The sequence below is a fragment of the Aethina tumida genome, chromosome 5 (assembly GCF_024364675.1).
Source record: "Aethina tumida isolate Nest 87 chromosome 5, icAetTumi1.1, whole genome shotgun sequence".
In the NCBI taxonomy this organism is placed as follows: domain Eukaryota; kingdom Metazoa; phylum Arthropoda; class Insecta; order Coleoptera; family Nitidulidae; genus Aethina; species Aethina tumida.
In genome coordinates, this window is record NC_065439.1 from 20,973,173 (window position 1) to 20,993,576 (window position 20,404).

The 20,404-nt window shown below is 27.5% G+C and overlaps 1 protein-coding gene across 6 annotated transcripts in view; it reads left to right on the plus strand.

Moving 5' to 3' along the window:
- Positions 1–20,404, plus strand: part of LOC109605092 (diuretic hormone receptor-like) — a 141,743-nt gene that overhangs the window by 46,399 nt on the left and 74,940 nt on the right. For all 6 annotated transcript variants that reach the window (XM_049967853.1, XM_049967848.1, XM_049967850.1 and 3 more), the window contains exon 2: positions 18,084–18,119. The gene's annotated coding sequence lies outside the window, so the exon portion shown is untranslated. The remainder of the gene's footprint in view (positions 1–18,083; positions 18,120–20,404) is intronic.

Genomic DNA, 20,404 nt, shown 5'->3' on the forward strand with positions numbered 1-20,404 from the left:
TATGAATTTTAATATGCGTCACTAATGCATATTAAACGGGAACGTAATTAAGAGGAAATGATGCGTCTTTGTTTGTTTCTCAATGTATGGTGTTGTTTTTCAACAAAACTTAATTGACTACTTAAAATGAAAGTCTATACTAATAATTAAATTTATTAAAATATTTATATTTATAAAATATTTTATTAGTAATAAATGAATTTTAACAATATACATTATATAAGATATGGAATATTGAACTTTTTATCTAATTGTAGTGGATTTTATGTAATAAACAATAATCATCCACGTTTTATATTTATATTATAATAACGCCCTGAAAAGTTTATAAGTAAAAAACAAAAGCGATTTTAATATTTAAATAACCTAAAAATTCAATTGAATCTAAGAATGAAGAACATGTAACTTAATAAGAATTTAGAATTTCTAAGATGGAAAAGCTTTTTAAAAATATATAAATTAAAATATCTAATTGTTTAACCTAAAACATCTAAAATACCTAAATAATTTAAAGACTAAAATTCTTAAATTTTTTTATTGGTGTTAACTGAAAATGAAAAATATCTATAAAAAGTACATTTATTAATAAATCAATTAAATAATTATATATTTTTATAATTTTGTTAAATATTTGTATTTATTAAGGAAGTGATCAAAAATTAACTTTTTAATTTATATTACTTAAATTTAAAAAAAATTACAATTTTTTCAAGTCTTTCCAAAAATTATGTATAAATTTATGTAAAAAATAAGTATTTATTTATTTAGTATATTTTAAATGTTTAAATGAATTTAATTATTTATAAAAGTTTTACTTTATAAATAAGAAATATTAAAAACTTAAAAATAAATTTTTTTAGTTTTAAATGCCTTGTAAAAATATATATTAATAAAACTATTTTTTATACCATTTATTTTATTGTTGCTGCTAGCATTTTATATAAATAGTTTTCTTATTTTTAATAAAAATAATTTTCAATATATGTTTCTTCTATAATAAGCAAAAAATTGAATTAAATATAAAAAATTTGAGTAAACCTCAACTTTTAAAATTTTTTTAATTTCTTAAATTTCTAAAAATTTCTTAATTTTATTATTATTATTATTAATTTAATTAAATAATTTCAATTCTTTAAATTTGATTTATATATTTAATTTAATAATTATTTTTAATTTAAATTTAAATATATTTTGTAAATTTTAACAACTAACTTTATTACTAATTTGTTTAATTTGACTTAATAATTTTAATTTCAATTTGAACTTTTTAATTTTAGTTTTTGAATTTAATTTGTTAATTGTATTATTCTTTTTTATTTAACTTGTTAATTTTCTAAGGAAGATTTTTACTTTTTAATATATTTTTTTTTAAAATGAAATTTCATTAAATTGTAAAAATTTTTGTCAATATATTTATTTATATTAAAAAATACCAGTAAAAAAGTGTATTTATTAATAAATCAATAAAAATTGTATGTATTTATAATTTTGTTAAATGTTAAGTTATTCAGTATTATTTATTTTATAAAAACAATATCGATAAAATTTAAATGAGCTTAATGTTTGCCTTTACCAAATATTCAATTCAAAATTTCTATTGATCCAAAATATTTAAAAATTAAAGTATAAATAAAAGTAAATAAAATTAAAAATTCTATAAATTCTAAAAATATTATAAAATCTAATTTTTAAATGTTTTTTTATTTTATATTTGACGAAATATTTGACATGAAAAAAATAATATTAAAAACTTCTATTTAATTTTAATATTTATATTATAATACTCAATTAAATCTGAAAATATTAAAATTAAAAACATGTATTTAAGTTTAATATTTATATTGTAATACTCTAATATTTCAATTAAATCTAAAAAAAATAAAGGTTAAAACGCTTTTTTTGTTTAATAATCATTATTACCTATAAAATTATTCGTATAACCTTTGCAGAAATAACATTTGAAACCACAAAAACTAATTTACAACTGAACTGTAATTCAACTTTATTACATAAAATATGAGGGCAGTTATTAAAGTTCATAACACTATTTAGCGCAAATTAGTATAAATTTATACCTTTTTTAGTGTCACACCCCAAAAAACAATCATAATTACGACAGCACACGTGTACACAAACGAAACATAAATCAGGAGATCTCATTGTGAAAATACGAAAGTAAAATACTATTTATGCACTTGTATATTCGCCGTTCCGAATCAACATTTAAACAATTGCTTGTAAGTAACGTACAAAAGCCATTTAATAATTCAGCCGATTCTAACTGGATGATAGAGTTTTTGTTTGGCGGTAGGGTGGGCGGTGGCAGAAACGAAATGGCCCCGAGGTAAGAAGCCGCTAAATGAGGACGTAAAAGTAAAACGGCAAGACGCCCCATGTTTTACAAAGGTAAACGTTTTTAGCCCACGATCCGAACAAAACCCCTTTATTTAAATGTTTTTCTCTTTGTGTTCGGCTGTCCATGCGGCTTTAAAACACCGAACGGAATAATGGATTCGGTCGGACGATACCTTCTCCACCCCGTGTTTCCCTTCGGCTTTTGATAAAGCCGCGATCGGGCCGGTTAACTTCGACAGTACATTGTAACGAGATGATTTTTGAGTCTGAGTTATTGCATTGTTGGGCTTCGGGTTTCAATTAAAGGGGAGGTTAAAGTTCGGTGTTATAAAAGTGTCTGGCTCGGCGGTCGACAAGTTGTCAGCACGAGCACTTTTTGTATTTCGCAACGAGTCTATTACAATGTAACAAATACTTTTTTTCGATTAAGTACTTTCGAATATCGGAGTTTGGTCTGGCACATAATTGTGTACAATTTGTAAATTTGCCAAGCTTTGTTGGCTGCGTAAGATTCAGACGAACTTATTTAATAATTAATGACCTGTTTCAACCCTCCAGGGTAAGTTGTACATTCACGGATACGCCCTCGTGTTTTCTTTCTGCGACCTGCGTTATTTTTTAATGTGGATCATAACACTAGAATATTATGTTTGCTGTACTAAACTGGAAATATAAAATTTTATTTGACAAATATAGTGTACTACAACGCGGGTCATTTGTTTAATGAAAATAAGAATGCTATTATTATTTAAACATTATAAAAATAGAAAATGTTTTTAATTCTTTTTATATTTTTCTGTATTTGTCAGTTTGTGTAATTAATAATATATTAAATATAATATATTTAATATTTATAATTAATTATATTTTTCTTTGTTCAGCAAACTTATTTAAATAGCAAAATTTTTCAATTTTTTTTAATTTTGATAGTTTCTTTTACAAGAGTAAATTTGTTAAAAAATATTGTTATTTAAATATTAAAAAATAGAAAAAAATAATTATTTAAATTAAACAGATTGTATGAATCAAATAATTTCGTTAACTTTACATCTTGAATAATTTATATTTTTAGATTTATTTGAAAATATTTTTCTTTGTACACCAATTTATTTAAATAACAAAATTTTTCCATTTTTTAAATTTTGATAGTTTTTTACAAGCGTAAATTTGTTAAAAATGATTATTATTATTTAAACATTAAAAAAAATATATTTTTTTTAAAATTTTATTTCATTCATATTATAAAAATAGAAAATATTTTTAATTCTTTTTATGGTTTTCTGTATTTGTCAGTTTGTGTAATTTATATTTTTATATTTAAAAATTATTTTTTTTTGTTTTTTACTAAATAAATATAATAATTTTGATAGTTTCTTCTACATGATTAAAAACATAAAAAAAAACAGAAAAAAGATATATTTTATTTTACTTTTTTTTCATATTTTATATTGATCTTATTTCTTACAAATTAAACATATTGTTTTTTAAACAAATAATTATATTTATAATTAATTATATTTTTCTTTGTTCAGCAAACTTATTTAAATAGCAAAATTTTTCAATTTTTTTTTAATTTTGATAGTTTCTTTTACAAGAGTAAATTTGTTAAAAAATATTGTTATTTAAATATTAAAAAATAGAAAAAAATAATTATTTAAATTAAACAGATTGTATGAATCAAATAATTTCCTTAACTTTACATCTTGAATAATTTATATTTTTAGATTTATTTGAAAATATTTTTCTTTGTACACCAATTTATTTAAATAACAACATTTTTCCACTTTTTTAATTTTGATATTTTTTTTTACAAGCGTAAATTTGTTAAAAATAATAATAATATTATTTAAACATTAAAAAAATATATTTTTTTTAAATTTTCATTTCATTCATATTTCTCCCAAGTTAAACACATTATATAAATCAAATTTAATTTTACATTTTAAATAATTTATATTTTTAGATTTATTTAATTTTTTTTTTTTTCATTAAGTAATTATACTTATAATTAATGATTTTTTTTTTGTACATGTAACTTTATTTATCATTTTTATTGATCAAATTACTTAATTTTACATTTTAGATAATCTATATTTTTGGATTTATTTAATTTTTATTTTTCATTAAGTAATTATACTTATAATTAATGATATTTTTTTGTACATGTAACTTTATTTATCATTTTTATTGGTATTGGTACTTGATGTATAAATTAAATAATTTTTAGTCTCTTTAATTTTTCGTTTTACATCATTTTCATCATCATTTTCTCTGTGATTGTTTATAATTTCTTTTTTTTTTCTTATAGTGTGGTATTTTTAATGTTTAAGGTTAATTTCCATTATTTAACTGATCCATGGTACAGTAGAGTACCAGAGATTTGCATGTAATTGTTTCGATAATGGTTCAATCAACTAAATTATTTCAAACATGGAGTTCCCAATACCACCGAACTTCGCCTCAAGTGGAAGTTTTAGAACTACAATTTTATTTGACCGAATTCACCACCTCATCAATTAGAAAATGTATTTCGCCGTTTGATGTCTAGTTTAATGGACCCATTGAATTTAAATGCAAATACAAATGAGCCCGTTTAATTTGAATTTTAATGATGATCGTCAACTCCAGACAACTTTTACGGCACAGTTAAGCGATCCGTTTCCACAATTGCCGTTCAGTTATTGGAGTTCAGCAAACGCACGTTACACCCGTTTGTTTGTTGTTGAAGTCATAATTTTATGGACTCTAGAATGCGATAACGGTCTAATTATGCGCGGGGTAAAATAAAGTAACTCTTATCGTATATCTGAAAGTTGAGAGAAAAAAGCTACATGGTTTATGGAAATTTTATGCAGCGGTGAAACTATATCCATACATCTGCATAAAAGATTTAAGGGCGAGACGTGTAATGTTTTTTAAGACCGTAACGGCTCAATGTCTTTACTTTTGTACCCGTAAATGTGAAACTTTTAAAATGAAGAGATCCATTGATGCGCTTAACACGGGAATATCATATTTTTACGTCGAATTCCTCAGAGAAATTCGCAAGCTTCACTAGCTTCTATTAATGTTTAAGTCGATTGATGTAAACAAATTTAATTACCTGATTTATTTCTCGCATGACGAACTTTTTGAAACTTCATATTTTATTCGTGCTACGTTTTTAAAACATCATTAAAATAAAACGGAACGGACGAGTTTGTGCATCCATAAAACTCGTAATCTATTTATTATTTTCCTCTAAACTCAAATAGGACGTAAAAAGTGTGAAAAGACACACACTTAAGGAGCTGCATAAAGATATTTACTGGAACATATTTCTACCCTTTGTACGCGTCGAATTTCATGACCCTCCCGACAAAAGTTTCATTTCAAACAAATAAATTAAACAAATAAAATACGACTTGGCGATTTTATTATATTTCTAGTCGAGTTAAATTTAAAGTATGTTCAGCCGCTGAAATGTAACTGTATTTACCAAATGAATGTGTTTTCGAAAGCTTTATTCGCCGCGGGTAAAGCTAAGTTTTCATTTAATTAACAATTAAAACTTCTGACTGTTTTCAGTCACTTCCATATTATAGTGCGGCTTTCAGGCCAAAGTTAAATTACCTTCGAGCTTAACAATCGAATTATAATTTATAAATTCTGTTGTGGAAATAGCAAAAGTTTTATGTATTTTTTCGTTCGCTCAGTTTTGATATTCTGAACAAAATAGTTTCGTTTTATTAGTATTATTAAAACAACTTTACCTATGAATAATTTTGTATTTACTCATAAGTTATTCATAAACAGTAATACACAGAAATTTTTTCTCATTTCTGACAGATTTAAATTTTTCTTTTATATTTTTGAAAGCCTTCAGTGTCTTAATATTTTTTTTATTTAAAATTTTTTATTTTTTTTTATTCCCATTTTATTTATAAACTTTGAATTTTTACAACTTTTTAATTTTAAATAATGTCATATATTTAAAATTCTTTAGAATTTTATTTTCTTTAGAATTATATTAGTTTCAAAAATATTATTAATTACCAATAATCAAAATAAATTTTAAGAAATATTATATTTTATATATTCTTTATATTATTTATTTAATTTATTCGAGTTTTTTATAAAATAAATAAATTTTTATATTGGTATTTATTTAAAATTTTTATAATTTACATATTTCATATATATTTTTTATTATAATTTGTGGACTTTTAAGATTCCCTCCTAATTTATTTGTTTATTTACTTTCTATTAATAAATTCTTTAGATTAGTATATATATATGTATTGATTTTTTTAAATTATTACAAAATTTCTAGATTTTATTTTTAAAATATTGATAATTATAATGTTAACTAGTTTTTATATTTTCTGTATGTTTTATATTTTTATAATATTAATCTAGAATTTGTTTGTAGATATGTAAAGTTTTATTTCAATTTATTTGTATGTTTAGATTTAAATTTTTCAATTATCAAAAAAATTCCTTAGATTTTACATTCTGATCTAAATTATTTATATACAATATAATTATTAATAATTTTAATTTAATTAATTTAACAATATTTATTTAATTATTCGAATTTTTATTTTTAAATAATTTATATATTTGTATTTATTATTTTTCTTATATTTTTATATTTCATATATTTATTTAATTTAATTTGTAGATTTTTAAGATTATTTATTTTATTTTTAAATATATTTTTAAATTATTAGATTTAATTTTCATGTATAAAATATTTATAATTAATTATTACAAATATTAAAACCTGACAATTATTATTTGATTTAATATACTATGCATTATTTATTAATTCTTTATAATTTTTAAATTTAAATAAAAAATACAAAATTATTAAATTAGCAAATATTCAATATTTTTTATATATTTATTAATTTATCTGTTATTTTTTCAATTTATATTATTTTTATTTTATTTTTAATTCAAAATAACTTTTCATATTTTTAATTATTCAAAATATTTTTATATTTTTTATATTTCATATAACATTTTTATTAAAATTTTTATATATTTGTGTATTTATTAACTTGTTAAATTAAATATTAAATAAAATATTTAAATTAATTTAAATATCATATTTAAATATTTATAATAATTTTTAAAACTTAATCATTTTGTAGAATGAAAATAATTTCATTATTTGTGTAGTTTTAGAATTTTTATTTTTATTAAAAAATAACTTTTTATAATTATATTAAACAATTTTTATATTTTTAATGTATCAAATTTTTGTATTACTTAGAGTTTGTTTGTAAATATGTAAGATTACTTTTTAGTATTATTTTTTTTTTCTTAGTATATTCTTTAAATGTTTGTGAACTTGTTATTTTTTAATTATTTAAATATTTTCTATATTTCACTTTTATATCTAAAATTTATAAAATATTTATGATATAGTTAATACTGAATATTAAATTAGTTCATTTTGTCTTCTTCAATTTATTAATGTATAAAAATTATTTGCTCAAATTATTCGAATGTTATTTTTAAATTATAAAACCTGTTTAACTTTGTATTTCTATATATTAAGTTATTTTTATTTATTTATATTTCTCATATATTTATTATATATTATATACATTTTTTTAAATTAATCAATCATCATCTGTTTTCTGATTTTAGATTAGACTACAAAAATGAAATTTAAATTTTGTGTAAGCAAACTTTATTTTAAATCACTTCATCTTTGCCAAATTAACTTTTAAATTTTTTTATCGAGTCTTTCTTATTAAATATTCTTTTTTCACAGGCCCATTTTGGAAAATCGACTCGAACGTGCGGATGTTATCGATTTAAATTTAATATTCCGGGAAAAACCGGACCGATAGACCGTACCTAAAATATTTACCGGCCAATTTATCGGTCAGAGCGCCAAATTCTATTATCCTACATCAGGACATTAAGACAGTAAATTGATGCGGTTTTGCGTCTGGCCAATTTAGAAAAAGCACTTGCCCCGTAAATTTAATCTTGCCAGTTTTCTGACATATTGCCAGTATTATATCTTGATTAAAGTCGCTCGGGTTCCAAAAAACAAATTGTCGAGTTTCGGTAAAAAGTCCCCGTTTAAAAAGTGTTTATCTGAAATGAATATCATTATCTTTTGTTCCCGATGTTTTGTGTTTTGCGGCCGAGTCCGTAATTTAAGACATCTATTTACCATCACTTTTCCTGACCTTTATTTTAGCCGTCTAAAAATAGTAATCGATTAGTTTTGTAATTTATGTCTAGTTTCAGTGTCGTGTTCCCGCTAGTTAAATAAGTATATCTAACAGTTTAGATAAAACTTTATTTTCTACAATTTACACTGTTCAATATAGATGCTTTATGTACAATAATTTCTGCTAGACTGCCATCCATCCCCTTGGATGGGCCTATTTAAAATAGGGAATGTTTACGTTAACCCCATTAAGGGATACTCTTAATAAGTGGGCGAAAACATTCCCATGCCTAAACCACGAAGAGATAAGATAACTAACTATATACAAAACTATATCTAACATAAACACTAATATAAACACTAATACATTTAACTCCTCCCTTCTTAGAGAGGGCCTTAGAAGGAAAGAAAAAAAAATATTATTATTATCTTATTTAAACATATATACATACATACATATATATATAAATATATATATATATTTTTTTTTTTTTTAGGGGCCGTACATAATAATATTTACAACAATACATACATAATAATACCTATACAATAATATACTAATAATACATAATACATTACAATTATACTGTTATGCGTTGCCTAGAACTCATGTATTGGTCGAAGGAACAGGGAATACAATTCTTGAATTAGAGTAGTATAAATCTACTAGGAATATAATAAATACTGTATTATACTGTAATATTTATGTGTTTGTTTTTTTTTTATATATATATATTTTAACTGTTCGATTAACATGAATTTTAGGTAGTCTGGGAAGAGTATTTTTAAATTATTCGGTATATTTGAGATTTGCATTAGAATGGTATCGGTTAGACAGTGGTCTTCTTAGGTTGTTTTTGTTATAATTTGTATTGACTGTTTGTATTTTTTGTGTTAAATTTTTATTTACTACATAGGGTTTGAACTTGTTGGCAAGCTTGTTCCTGTGGTCAGTTTTGTGATAGACTATTGTACCAGGTGTATACTCCAGTGGTTCGTGTCTATTTTTATTAATATTGGTAATGTTCTTTGTTTTATCGGTAATTAATTTTTCTTTGATGTTTTTATATATTTCTTGAGTTAATTCTTTATGTTTGAGAATATAATTATTCATCATTTTTTTGTTAATGTCAATGTCGAAAGGTGAGTTCGTTTTAAGGTGGCCGTTAATTAGATCGCTCGGTTTGTGTTTTGTTGCTGAATGGATGCTGTTATTATAACCTAGTATGGCTAATGGCATTAGGTCTATGATGCTTTGGTCTTTTTCTTTTGTTTTTAATATTCGTAGGTGTTCAATTAGACTAGAGTGTAATCGTTCGATAGGACCATTTGAGGTGTGTGTGTGTGGGGTTGTGAAATGTATTTTAATTTGATGAAGATCCGTAAATTCTTTGAAAACTGTATTTTTAAATTCTGTGCCATTATCGCAGATAATAATTGATGGTGAATTATGATGGCTCATGAAAATAATAAGGGCTTTAATTATATTTATTCCGTTTGGGGAAGTTACCGGGTATGCTTGAGCATATTTTGAAAATGAGTCTACTATCGTCAAAAATTTTTGTGTGTTTGCTGAAAATATATCGATATGTACAATTTCGAATGGGTGAGACGGCGTAGGTGAAACATTGAGGATTTGTTTAGGGGGGTTTCGGTCGTATTTTAATGTTTGACAAATTTGACAGTTGTTTATGTACATTGAAATTGTATTAGTCATATTAGGCCAATAATACCGGTTTCGCAGTTGCATTGTTGTTTCATTGATACCCCGATGGTTTGTTTTACCTTCGTGGTATTTTTGAATAATGTGTGTTTGTTCATGATCATCTTCGACGTCTTGTAAGATTTCGTTACAAATGACTAACTTAAGAGCAGAATTTCTGAAGTTAGATTGTAGTGTACAATTTAATAGATTGAAGTACTCTTTTTGATTTATTAAAATTGCAAAGGTTTTGTTACTGGTCGTAAATTCTTTAAATATTTTTATTATATCTTGCTCAAAATTTATTTTTGTAACTTCGATGGTTGTTCGATTTTTGTTGTCAAATAGTTTTTTCAAGACAGGTTTCTTTGGGTTTTGTAACACTACGTTGATAATAATTTGATCTTTGAACATATTTAAGGGCTTTTCTGAAATTGGGATATTTAAAATAGGATTCTCTAAGCTCGTGTGGACGGTTGCATTATCGTTAATTTCTAAATTGTCTTTTGGTTGAGCATTTTCTAGTGTTTCTAGGATTTCGTCTAGGTCTTCGACATCTGACATTTCGGGGGCATTTGCCAGAATAGATTCTAGTTCTGCCATTGGATCAAGTTCGTTATTGTGCATATTACATTCGGTTATTTTTATTCTGGAGAGTGCATCAGCATTAGTGTTCGATGAACCTTTTTTGTATATAATTTCGTAATTATATTCATCCAATTTAAGACGCCAACGGGTGAGTCGTGAATTAGGATCTTTGACTGAAAATAACCAATGTAATGGTTTATGATCCGAAAAAATTTTAAATTTTTGACCATACAGGTAAGGGCGGAAGTACTTTGTTGCCCAAACTATTGCCAACAATTCGCGCTCAATGGAGCTATAATTACATTCAGCTTCGTTAAGGGTTCTGGACGCATATGCAATGGGTTTATCTTTGCCAGGCTCTCCTTGTGACAGAACGGCGCCTATTGCGAAATTGCTCGCGTCTGTTGTCAAATTGAAGGTTTTTGTGAAATCTGGATATTGAAGGATTGGGTCGTTCATTAACAGTTCTTTACAATTATTAAAACAATTTATGTATTCCGGTGTTAAAGTGATTTTTGCATTTTTCTTTAATAGTTTGGTCATTGGTTTGGTCAAATGTGCGAAGTTGGGAATGAAGCGCCTGTAGTAACCTAAAAGTCCAAGGAAGCTTTTTATTTCTTTACTAGTTTTGGGAATTGGAAATTTTTTTATTGCGATTATTTTGTCTGGATTTGGTTTAATACCTTCTTTTGTAATTATATGCCCTAAGAATGATGTTTCTTTTTTTAAGAATTCGCATTTGTCTAGTTGAATTTGAAAGTGTGCCTTGCGTAGCTTACCGAACACGAGTTCAAGATTGTTAATGTGTTCTTGAAGGGAGTTTGAGAAAACGATAATATCGTCTAGGTACACAAGACAGATTTTTCCAATCAATTCTCTCAGGATATTGTCCATAACTCGTTGGAAAGTCGCCGGGGCGTTCTTTAGACCGAAAGGCATGCGGACGTATTCGTAATGGCCGTTTTCGGCATTAAAAGCCGTTTTTTGTACATCGTCAGGGTGCATTTCGATTTGATGGAAACCGCTGGCTAAATCTAGAGTGGAGAAATAATTACAACGTCCTAGTTTGTCCAGGACATCAGTTATGTTTGGTATTGGATATTTATCGTCTATTGTTTTTTCATTTAATTTGCGATAATTCACAACTATTCGCCATTTTTTCTTTCCGGAAGCGTCTGATTTTTTAGGTACTACCCAAATAGGGGCGGACCAAGGAGAGTGGCTAGGACGGATTATGCCCTGTTCTAACATATTGTTAATTTGATTCTTTACCTCCTCGCGATGTACGAAGGGATATCTGTATGTTTTAGTAAAAACAGGTATTTCGTCTGTAGTACGAATCCTATGTGTAATTTGATTGCTGAAGGTTAGACTATCATCTGGTTTAAAGAAGACGTCTTTATATTTTCTGCATAGTTTGATAATTTCTTTTTTTTCTTCTGAATTTAGATGATCAGTCCTAATAACTTCGGCAATATTTCTTAATTTAGTTTCTTTTGCTGTTATATGAAAATTATACAGCTCGAAATTATTGTCTGCTTTGTAGGCTTTTAGCGGGTAAAGTAAGGAAAAATTAATTTCGTCATCTGATACATTTGAAATTTCTATAAGTGCTTTACCATTTTTAGCTGTCGTTAATATTTCAGGAATTTTGCAATTTTGAATTGTTTGTTTTGGAATTAATATATTACCTTCGGAGATTGTTGTAGGCACTTGTAATGTTATTGTGGTGTTACCGGGAATAAGTTTTTGAATTAATATGTTATTACTAGTCTGTAGATAGAGAATTTTATTATTTGAATTTGGGGTGCTTAGAATGTTATTATGAATATCTAGTTTTATTTGTAGGATATGCATATTATCTACTCCTATTAGACCGTCAAAAATTTCGTGAAATTTAAATAAATGAAATGTTATCACCTCATTACTATTAAATTCTGGAAATGCCTTTATTTGCATGACCTCGTCGTGTTTGGATGATGCAAATGCTGTTGTAACAATAAATGGTTCTTTGATTATTTTGTGAGGGTAATGTTTATGAGCGATTAAAGGATTAAGAAAAGATTTTGTAGAGCCTGTGTCGATAAGTAATTTTAATTGAGGGTTTTTTATTTGGATGTAAGGAAGTTTTTTTCCGTTGGGATTTGTGTGGAATTCAATTACTTTGTCGGTTTTGAATATTGGTCGTCCCGAAAATTTTCATAATAAGGACTCTCTTCGTTAAATTCGTAAGTAGTCTCGTTTTGATTGGTTTTAGTGTCGACTGGATTATTGTTTTCTAAGTTATAGAGCTCTTCAAACTGAAATTTAGGTGACTGATTTTGACGAGAATTGATTGTTTTGGCTCTAACGTGGGATACACCACTCATTGGTGTAGGGTGTTGGGTTCTGTTTTGTTTAGTTCGAAAATTTACAGGGTTACGGGGAAAGTTTTGTTGTCTGTTGGGGACGCCTTGACCATGCTGGCGATTTTGGGAACCTTGGGAAAAATTTTGATTGAGTGGTCTATTATAATTTCTTTGGTTTTGGGAACCTTGGGAAAAATTTTGATTGGGTGGTCTATTATAATTTGTTTGAACTTGAGAAGCATAGTAATTGAATTTTTCTTCGCTTTTTACGAATTCAAGAGCTTCTAACATATTTCTTGGACTTTTTACCCTTAACATTGAGGCTAATATAGTTGGTTTTACATTTGCTTGGAATACCGTTAGGGCGCTTTGGTTAAAATGTTCTAATTTCATGTGTCGCATTTCTGGATTCGGTTCATTTAGGGTTACATAATTATTAAAAATATTGCATAATTCGTAAATTTTATTGTAATAATCCGAAGCGGTTTCGCTGCGGCTTTGCCGTAACTGGTGAAGATCGTACAACAAACTATGCTCATTTCTAATATCACCAAAGTGTCTAATCAATTCCGTTCTAATTTGTGTAATCGAAGTTGCGTTTGAGTTTTCAATAACTGCGAGGGCTGGGCCTCGTAGTTTATTAGTAATAGAAGCGGTGATGTAGTCGTTTATTAAACTTTCGGGGTCCTTAATATCATAAAATTTGTTAACTACTTTTTCCAGTCTCCCAATAAAAAATCGAAGTTTGGACGAATCACCATCAAAGGTAGGAATGGTATCCATCATGTCTTTAATTGTAATTTGAGCCATTTTGATTTACTTGTTTGTTTTTACTAGTTAATAAATTTAATTTTGAAATTAATATCGAGTTCTAGCAGTTTTTAGTACTCTAATTCTGAATTGCTTCAATTTCAATTCTTTAAAATGTTAATGGGAAAACATGAGTTACTTACATAAAATTTATAATTTTATCCCCGTTGCGTGGACTTCTCCTCGATGGACGTAGTTCAGCGTGTGGGATGGTTTAATTTGTGGTTTCCTTCTGGTTTCTCCGCGATGGACGTAACTAGTTGGGAGTTCCACTTGTTTGATTTCCTGAATCTCTTCTTACTGGTTTCTCCACGATGGACTTAACTCAGTTGGATTCTCGTAGATTCTTCTTGTTGTGTTGCATCTATGTGTTGCTCTGGATTTCCTCGATGGATGGTCCTCGGCTGATTGTGTTTAATTGTAGTATTTGTTCCTTAGATTTTCCTTAATGGATGCTTCTTCGGAATGTGGTTCTTTCACTTCCAAACGATTGAAATCGACGTGATAGTTTCACTGAAGTGAACCGTACGACTGCGCCAGTTAAATAAGTATATCTAACAGTTTAGATAAAACTTTATTTTCTACAATTTACACTGTTCAATATAGATGCTTTATGTACAATAATTTCTGCTAGACTGCCATCCATCCCCTTGGATGGGCCTATTTAAAATAGGGAATGTTTACGTTAACCCCATTAAGGGATACTCTTAATAAGTGGGCGAAAACATTCCCATGCCTAAACCACGAAGAGATAAGATAACTAACTATATACAAAACTATATCTAACATAAACACTAATATAAACACTAATACATTTAACTCGCTAGATGCCTGCAGATCGTTTGTCACTTCTAATCTTTGACGCGTTATTTATTATTTCGCTCTCATCCGTTCCTGATGGAAGCCGGACGAAAGATTAACTCCAAACCTCGGTCAATACAAACGTTTGAGTTATGATGTGGACTCGGCAATTAAATAAACAGCATCTAAAATAATAATTTCCAATATTATCTCGCTCGCACAGTAATCCGGATGAAAACGCGGCCGTTAGCGGTTAGATATGCACGTATAAATTTAATTAGGCGACTCTTAACTGCAAAAATTTGCAAAAGTCTGAAATTGCGGTCGGTGCAGGTACATTAAACGTACGAAACGGCGGGCACTAAAACGGCTTTTATTGTTTTCTACATTGTTTAAAAACTTAATTAAATCCAAACATGTTTGTTGCTTGTTTTACGGACCGATCCGGAACGGTGGGTGTATTATACACACTTTCTTCCCCGGAGCATTTACATAATGTAAAAATAATTCTTTCAGAAAAATTCAATTTAAAAATGAAAGGAACAAGAAAAAAAATACGAAAGAAAATTGAGAACGTATCCAGGAAGAAATTAAAGGTCTTTAAGCGTTGCCCAGAATGCCGACTTGCGACTGAAAATTCGTACCTGATTTTTAATTTTGGATTATTTCGCATTTTTTGTGTATCCGATGCTTAATTAAAATTGCGAACTTTCTTCCGAGTGTTTAATTACCTACGTCTCTCTGTGCCACTGTTTACCTCGGCGGCAAATTACGAACGGGAGTCGCTGGGGAACACGGAAATATGCATATCTTAATAAAGCTCCGGATATTTGCGACGAACTTCCACATTCAAGCAGTTATGACTTATTCAAGTATTATGGCTATAGTTCCCGACAATTAGCACAAAGACATACAACAAACTCGCACTAGCAGTAAAATGACTTTCCCTAATGTTAATGCTTTATTAATGTTTTTGTCTGTTATAATATAGCTTGTCCTTTGTATATTATGATCTATTAACGACAAGAAACATAATTTGGTCTGTTTTATTTAAATTAAATGGTCTGTTCTATGTTTAGATTTAATGTTTAAGTAGTACTATTGTAACAAATCCCATAAAACTAATATTTATTAATGTAAATTTTAACTCAGATTTCTGTATAAATATTTGCAGTGTGTAATGACAAAGCATCAACAACATTAAATTGAATATTTATAAATCTGTTAATGTTCCTGTGTCATGTTAAAACCAATAAATTAAACAACTGACATTCGATTAAATTGTTACACGTTTCAGAAAAATAAAACGTGAAATTTCACATATTTGAATATACGTGTTGCAATTTAAATATATATTTAACAAACATTGAAATATTTCATTTCACAAACTAGTATCAATATTTTTGTTGCATTAATATATTTTTCTGATCATTTTTTTCATAAATATTAACTACTTTCATCAAACATTTCATTAAAAATAAATCAACATACACCAGTAACTATTTTGCTACCAACCATTTTTCAATTATACACTATTAGAAGAAAGTATTGTTATTGTGTTATTGAGTTCAAAAAAATGCATATTGAAAATTAACTTCCTTTGTATAAATTTAAGAACTACATAGTTAAACAATAAAAAAATTAAGAATTTAATTTTACTGGTGTATAATGTTTTATAACTACAAATAATTTGTTATTAGTAATTTAATTAATTCTACACCAATATATTGTAAAATTCCCAATATTATGAATAACTTCCAAATACTTTTTTTCATGAAAAGCAACAGATGATCAATAATATTTGGATCCAAGTTTTGACAGGACTTTTGGAGAATCGTGAATAAATATAGCTGATTACAATACTCTTTGTGGCTTATGTTGTTGTTCACTATCTCCCATAAGTTTTCAATTGAGTTTAGATCGGGAAATTAATATGACATGTTTTAGTGACATATTTTTATATGAATACAGACCATGTTGTTCCTCAATATTTCTTTATACATAAAACGATCGATGCTATTCTATTCAAAGGAGGGGAACCACTTCCAAATAAACAATTCAAGTAGTATAGCAGATATTTTTAATATATTTTTATAAGTTACTATAATTATGGCCACCACTGCACTGTACATACCTTCATTACTTATTACTTGAACATTTTCCTTTTTACAACTTCCCAGCTTGAAGTTTACTTGAACAGTCTCTTTGAAAACTTCAGCAGAAATCGGCCAACATGTGCCCATTCCTGATTATTTTCCTGGGAGAAAAAGGACTCTCCTTATCTCTCCTACAATAATGTGGTTGCAAATAATTTGGCTGTCTCCTTTGAAAGGTACAGATCTCTTAAAAGATCGTTCAGTTATTACTGATTAAAACGTTGAGGACCACTGCTACTTCCTCATGGCTTTGGGTCGTAAATTAATACATGTTGTACATGTGTGATATGCCACATACACAACAAAAATCATTTGGTTTATTTACACAGTTACATTTGTTTCTGGATGTCATTGTTTAATTTAGAATTTAGTGTAAAATGACACTGAAAATCTACAAAATATAATAGAAGAAGTTTACTCAGTATAAAGTAGAATTAGATATATGGTAATATGGTCTTTAAAATAGAGGACTAAACAACTTTGAGAGGATACAGTCAAACTTCAATAACTCGAAGCAAATTAGTTAACAATGATGTCTAGGGTGAAAATTATATGTAATTTTTACTTGATAACTAAATATTTGGCACATCCTTCGATAAATTGAATTTCTCTTGCCTCAGCTAAACTCATCTAGGTTCAATTGATTAGAATACATTTTACTAAGGGTTTTTTTTCAATTAAATGTCTTAAAGACAATCCCTACAATGGTAATGCTTAAATTTAAATAAACACTTTACCTAATAATACAATACGTTATAATAAAATTATACTGATTAAATATTACATATTTTATAGGTTTCAAAATGTTATTTTTGAAAAGTACTTTAGCAGTATTTTTTGAAATATCTAGCTTAAATCATACTTACATTAGTATTCGAATTTTTTTGTAGCAAATCATGTTTCGAGTTATCTAACATGGATTGTAACATGATTTTCATATTAGGCATGATATGAAATTTTAACCTCCACAGATATTTTCATTTCTTTATTTATGCCTTTTAACAAAACCGAGTTCAGTTAGCATGTGTCTCAAAATATAAAACTGATGGCAGTTTTGTAATCAAGGCATTAAAAATATATTAAATTAATTTAAAAAATTTTGTTGGCATATATAATCAGAATAGTAAACTATATCTTTGTTCCAGGTTGGCAAATCGAATCTCAAACTTCCAACTTTAGAGGTATGTAAATAGGATAATTGTCCTTGAGTCAAACAACTGTCAATTTTAGCTCCCCCTAAATATGGGGGTTAATAAGTACATATCGTATTTCAAATCGATAACGGTAAATCGAAGTTTACAACACCAAAAATAGACCACGATTGAAGTAGGTGTGCTCAAGCGGTGTACACAACAACCAGGAAAAATTGCAAATTAGTTGACGCAACCAAAATAGTTCGAATAATTTACCACCCCAGTTCACTTCCACATGGCGGAATTAAAAGGATGTTTACACGGCGATAAATTATTTCGGGCATCTAAATGATCCCTTTAAATCTAATTGAAATTGATTTGTGTACATGAATTTTCCAAGCCGTTCTTTTCCCTCTTTTTTCGTTTCAAGGCGCTGCAAATTGATTAGTCTCCATTTTACTCGTAAGCAACACTATATTAAAGTCACGAATTAGGGGCATGTTAATAAAACATACTTCGTGTGGATTTTAGCATTTTTGCGCACTTAATTAATCGAGTTTTTGTCCCGTTTTTCTCTGGCGAATAATTTTTTGTAGCACTTGACTCGGTTAAATGGTCCGCATCAAATCCGTTTATCTCGTTAATGACCCGGCGGCTCTATCCAAGAATAGTTTTATGTAAATTTTCAAATTAAACCTTCATTTCACACATCACAAATTCCAAAGTAGGTATTCATGCAAAATGCCTCGCTCACGTTCGACGCAACACGAAAAACAGCGAGGGCTCGTTAAATATTTATGAACGCCCGTTTTCGCCCCGCCAACAAATGAATATAACACAATATTTGGTCAAAAAAACCTAAATTCCAGGTGTACGTTACACAGAGAGTTGCAACTTGTTGTCTAATGGCGCCGGCGTTGGTGGCTTTCTCGCAATCATCACTCAGACTACGTTTCAACGAGGATCGGTAAGCCCATTTACTGCGACTTCACAATCAACGCTCGATAGTGCCCTTGTGGTAACTTCATGACGTTGCAATTTCTACTTTCTGTTTCTCCCCTTACACAACAATAACTGGAGAGTTTATAGCGCCCTAGAGATGCTCGCCGGCCCGATAATTAGCGGCATGCATTAAAAAAACTCTTCGCCAGACACAGGCGACAAGGATGAAAGAGACGAAGCGTCCAAATGGCTGGTCCGTAATACGTTTTTGTGTTAAAACGGCCAAATTGCGGCAAAGGAAGTTGATTTCTGGTCATGAAATGTGTTTCCCTTAATTATTTTAAGGTGCTTTTTGGTAGACAACTAATAAGTAAGTTCTGTCGTCTGTTTTATACTTCGAGGAAGTAAAATTCAAGGTTTTATTATTTCTGCAACTGCAATAAGTTACAGTTACGGCAAGGTGCATCTACTGTTTATTTCGTGATGATCGCCCGTTTTCCAGTTTTACGGAAATAACGTGCGAAGTAAAAATGTTTAAAGGCCATAAAGATATATTGTAGATAAAGTGCCTTGCATTTTTAATAACCGTTTCAAATACAAAGATTTGTTTATAACTGTCTAATGTGACAAATAATCAATTTTAAATTTTTTCTTTTGCTTATTAACGGAATTGGAATTAAACTTTTTTATCTTAATAATATTCTTAATTAATAACCTACTTCTGTGGACCTCACCAATAATATTCGATTGTTTTTTATTATTTTTTGAAAACGAGAAAAATAAATGTAATACACACTTGTATACATGTTGTAACAAAAAAATTTAAAAAGAATTGTTTTTCTAAAAAAATTAAAAATTAACTAAAATTCTGAGAAAAACTTTTTAATGTTACACAAATTTATATTTCCACTAAAATCGACAAATTTAAAAAAATTGACCTAATGACTGAATTACTTCATGACCAAATTACCTAATGACCGAATTACCAAATGGCTAAATAACGAAAAATAATTAAATCTAAAAATTTTCTCTAATTTGGGAGAATTGAGGAATTGAAGTAATTTAGGAATTTCATGATTTAATGATTTTGACATTTAGTGGAATTACAAAAAATGTAAAAATCATTATGAATGCAAAAAAATTACTAAAATTCCGAAAAATTACTAAAAATATAGTGTAATATATAATTGTAATCCCCAAATAATCATTAAAACGTACAAATTCACCAGAAATGTAAAAATTTTTTACAATCCAAAAAGTTACTAAGAATTTACGAATGACTTAATGTCCAAATTAACTAATGACTGAATTACCTAATGACCGAATTACTTTAGGACCAAATCACCAAATGAGTTAAATCATCACACAGACTACGTTTCAACAAGCATTTG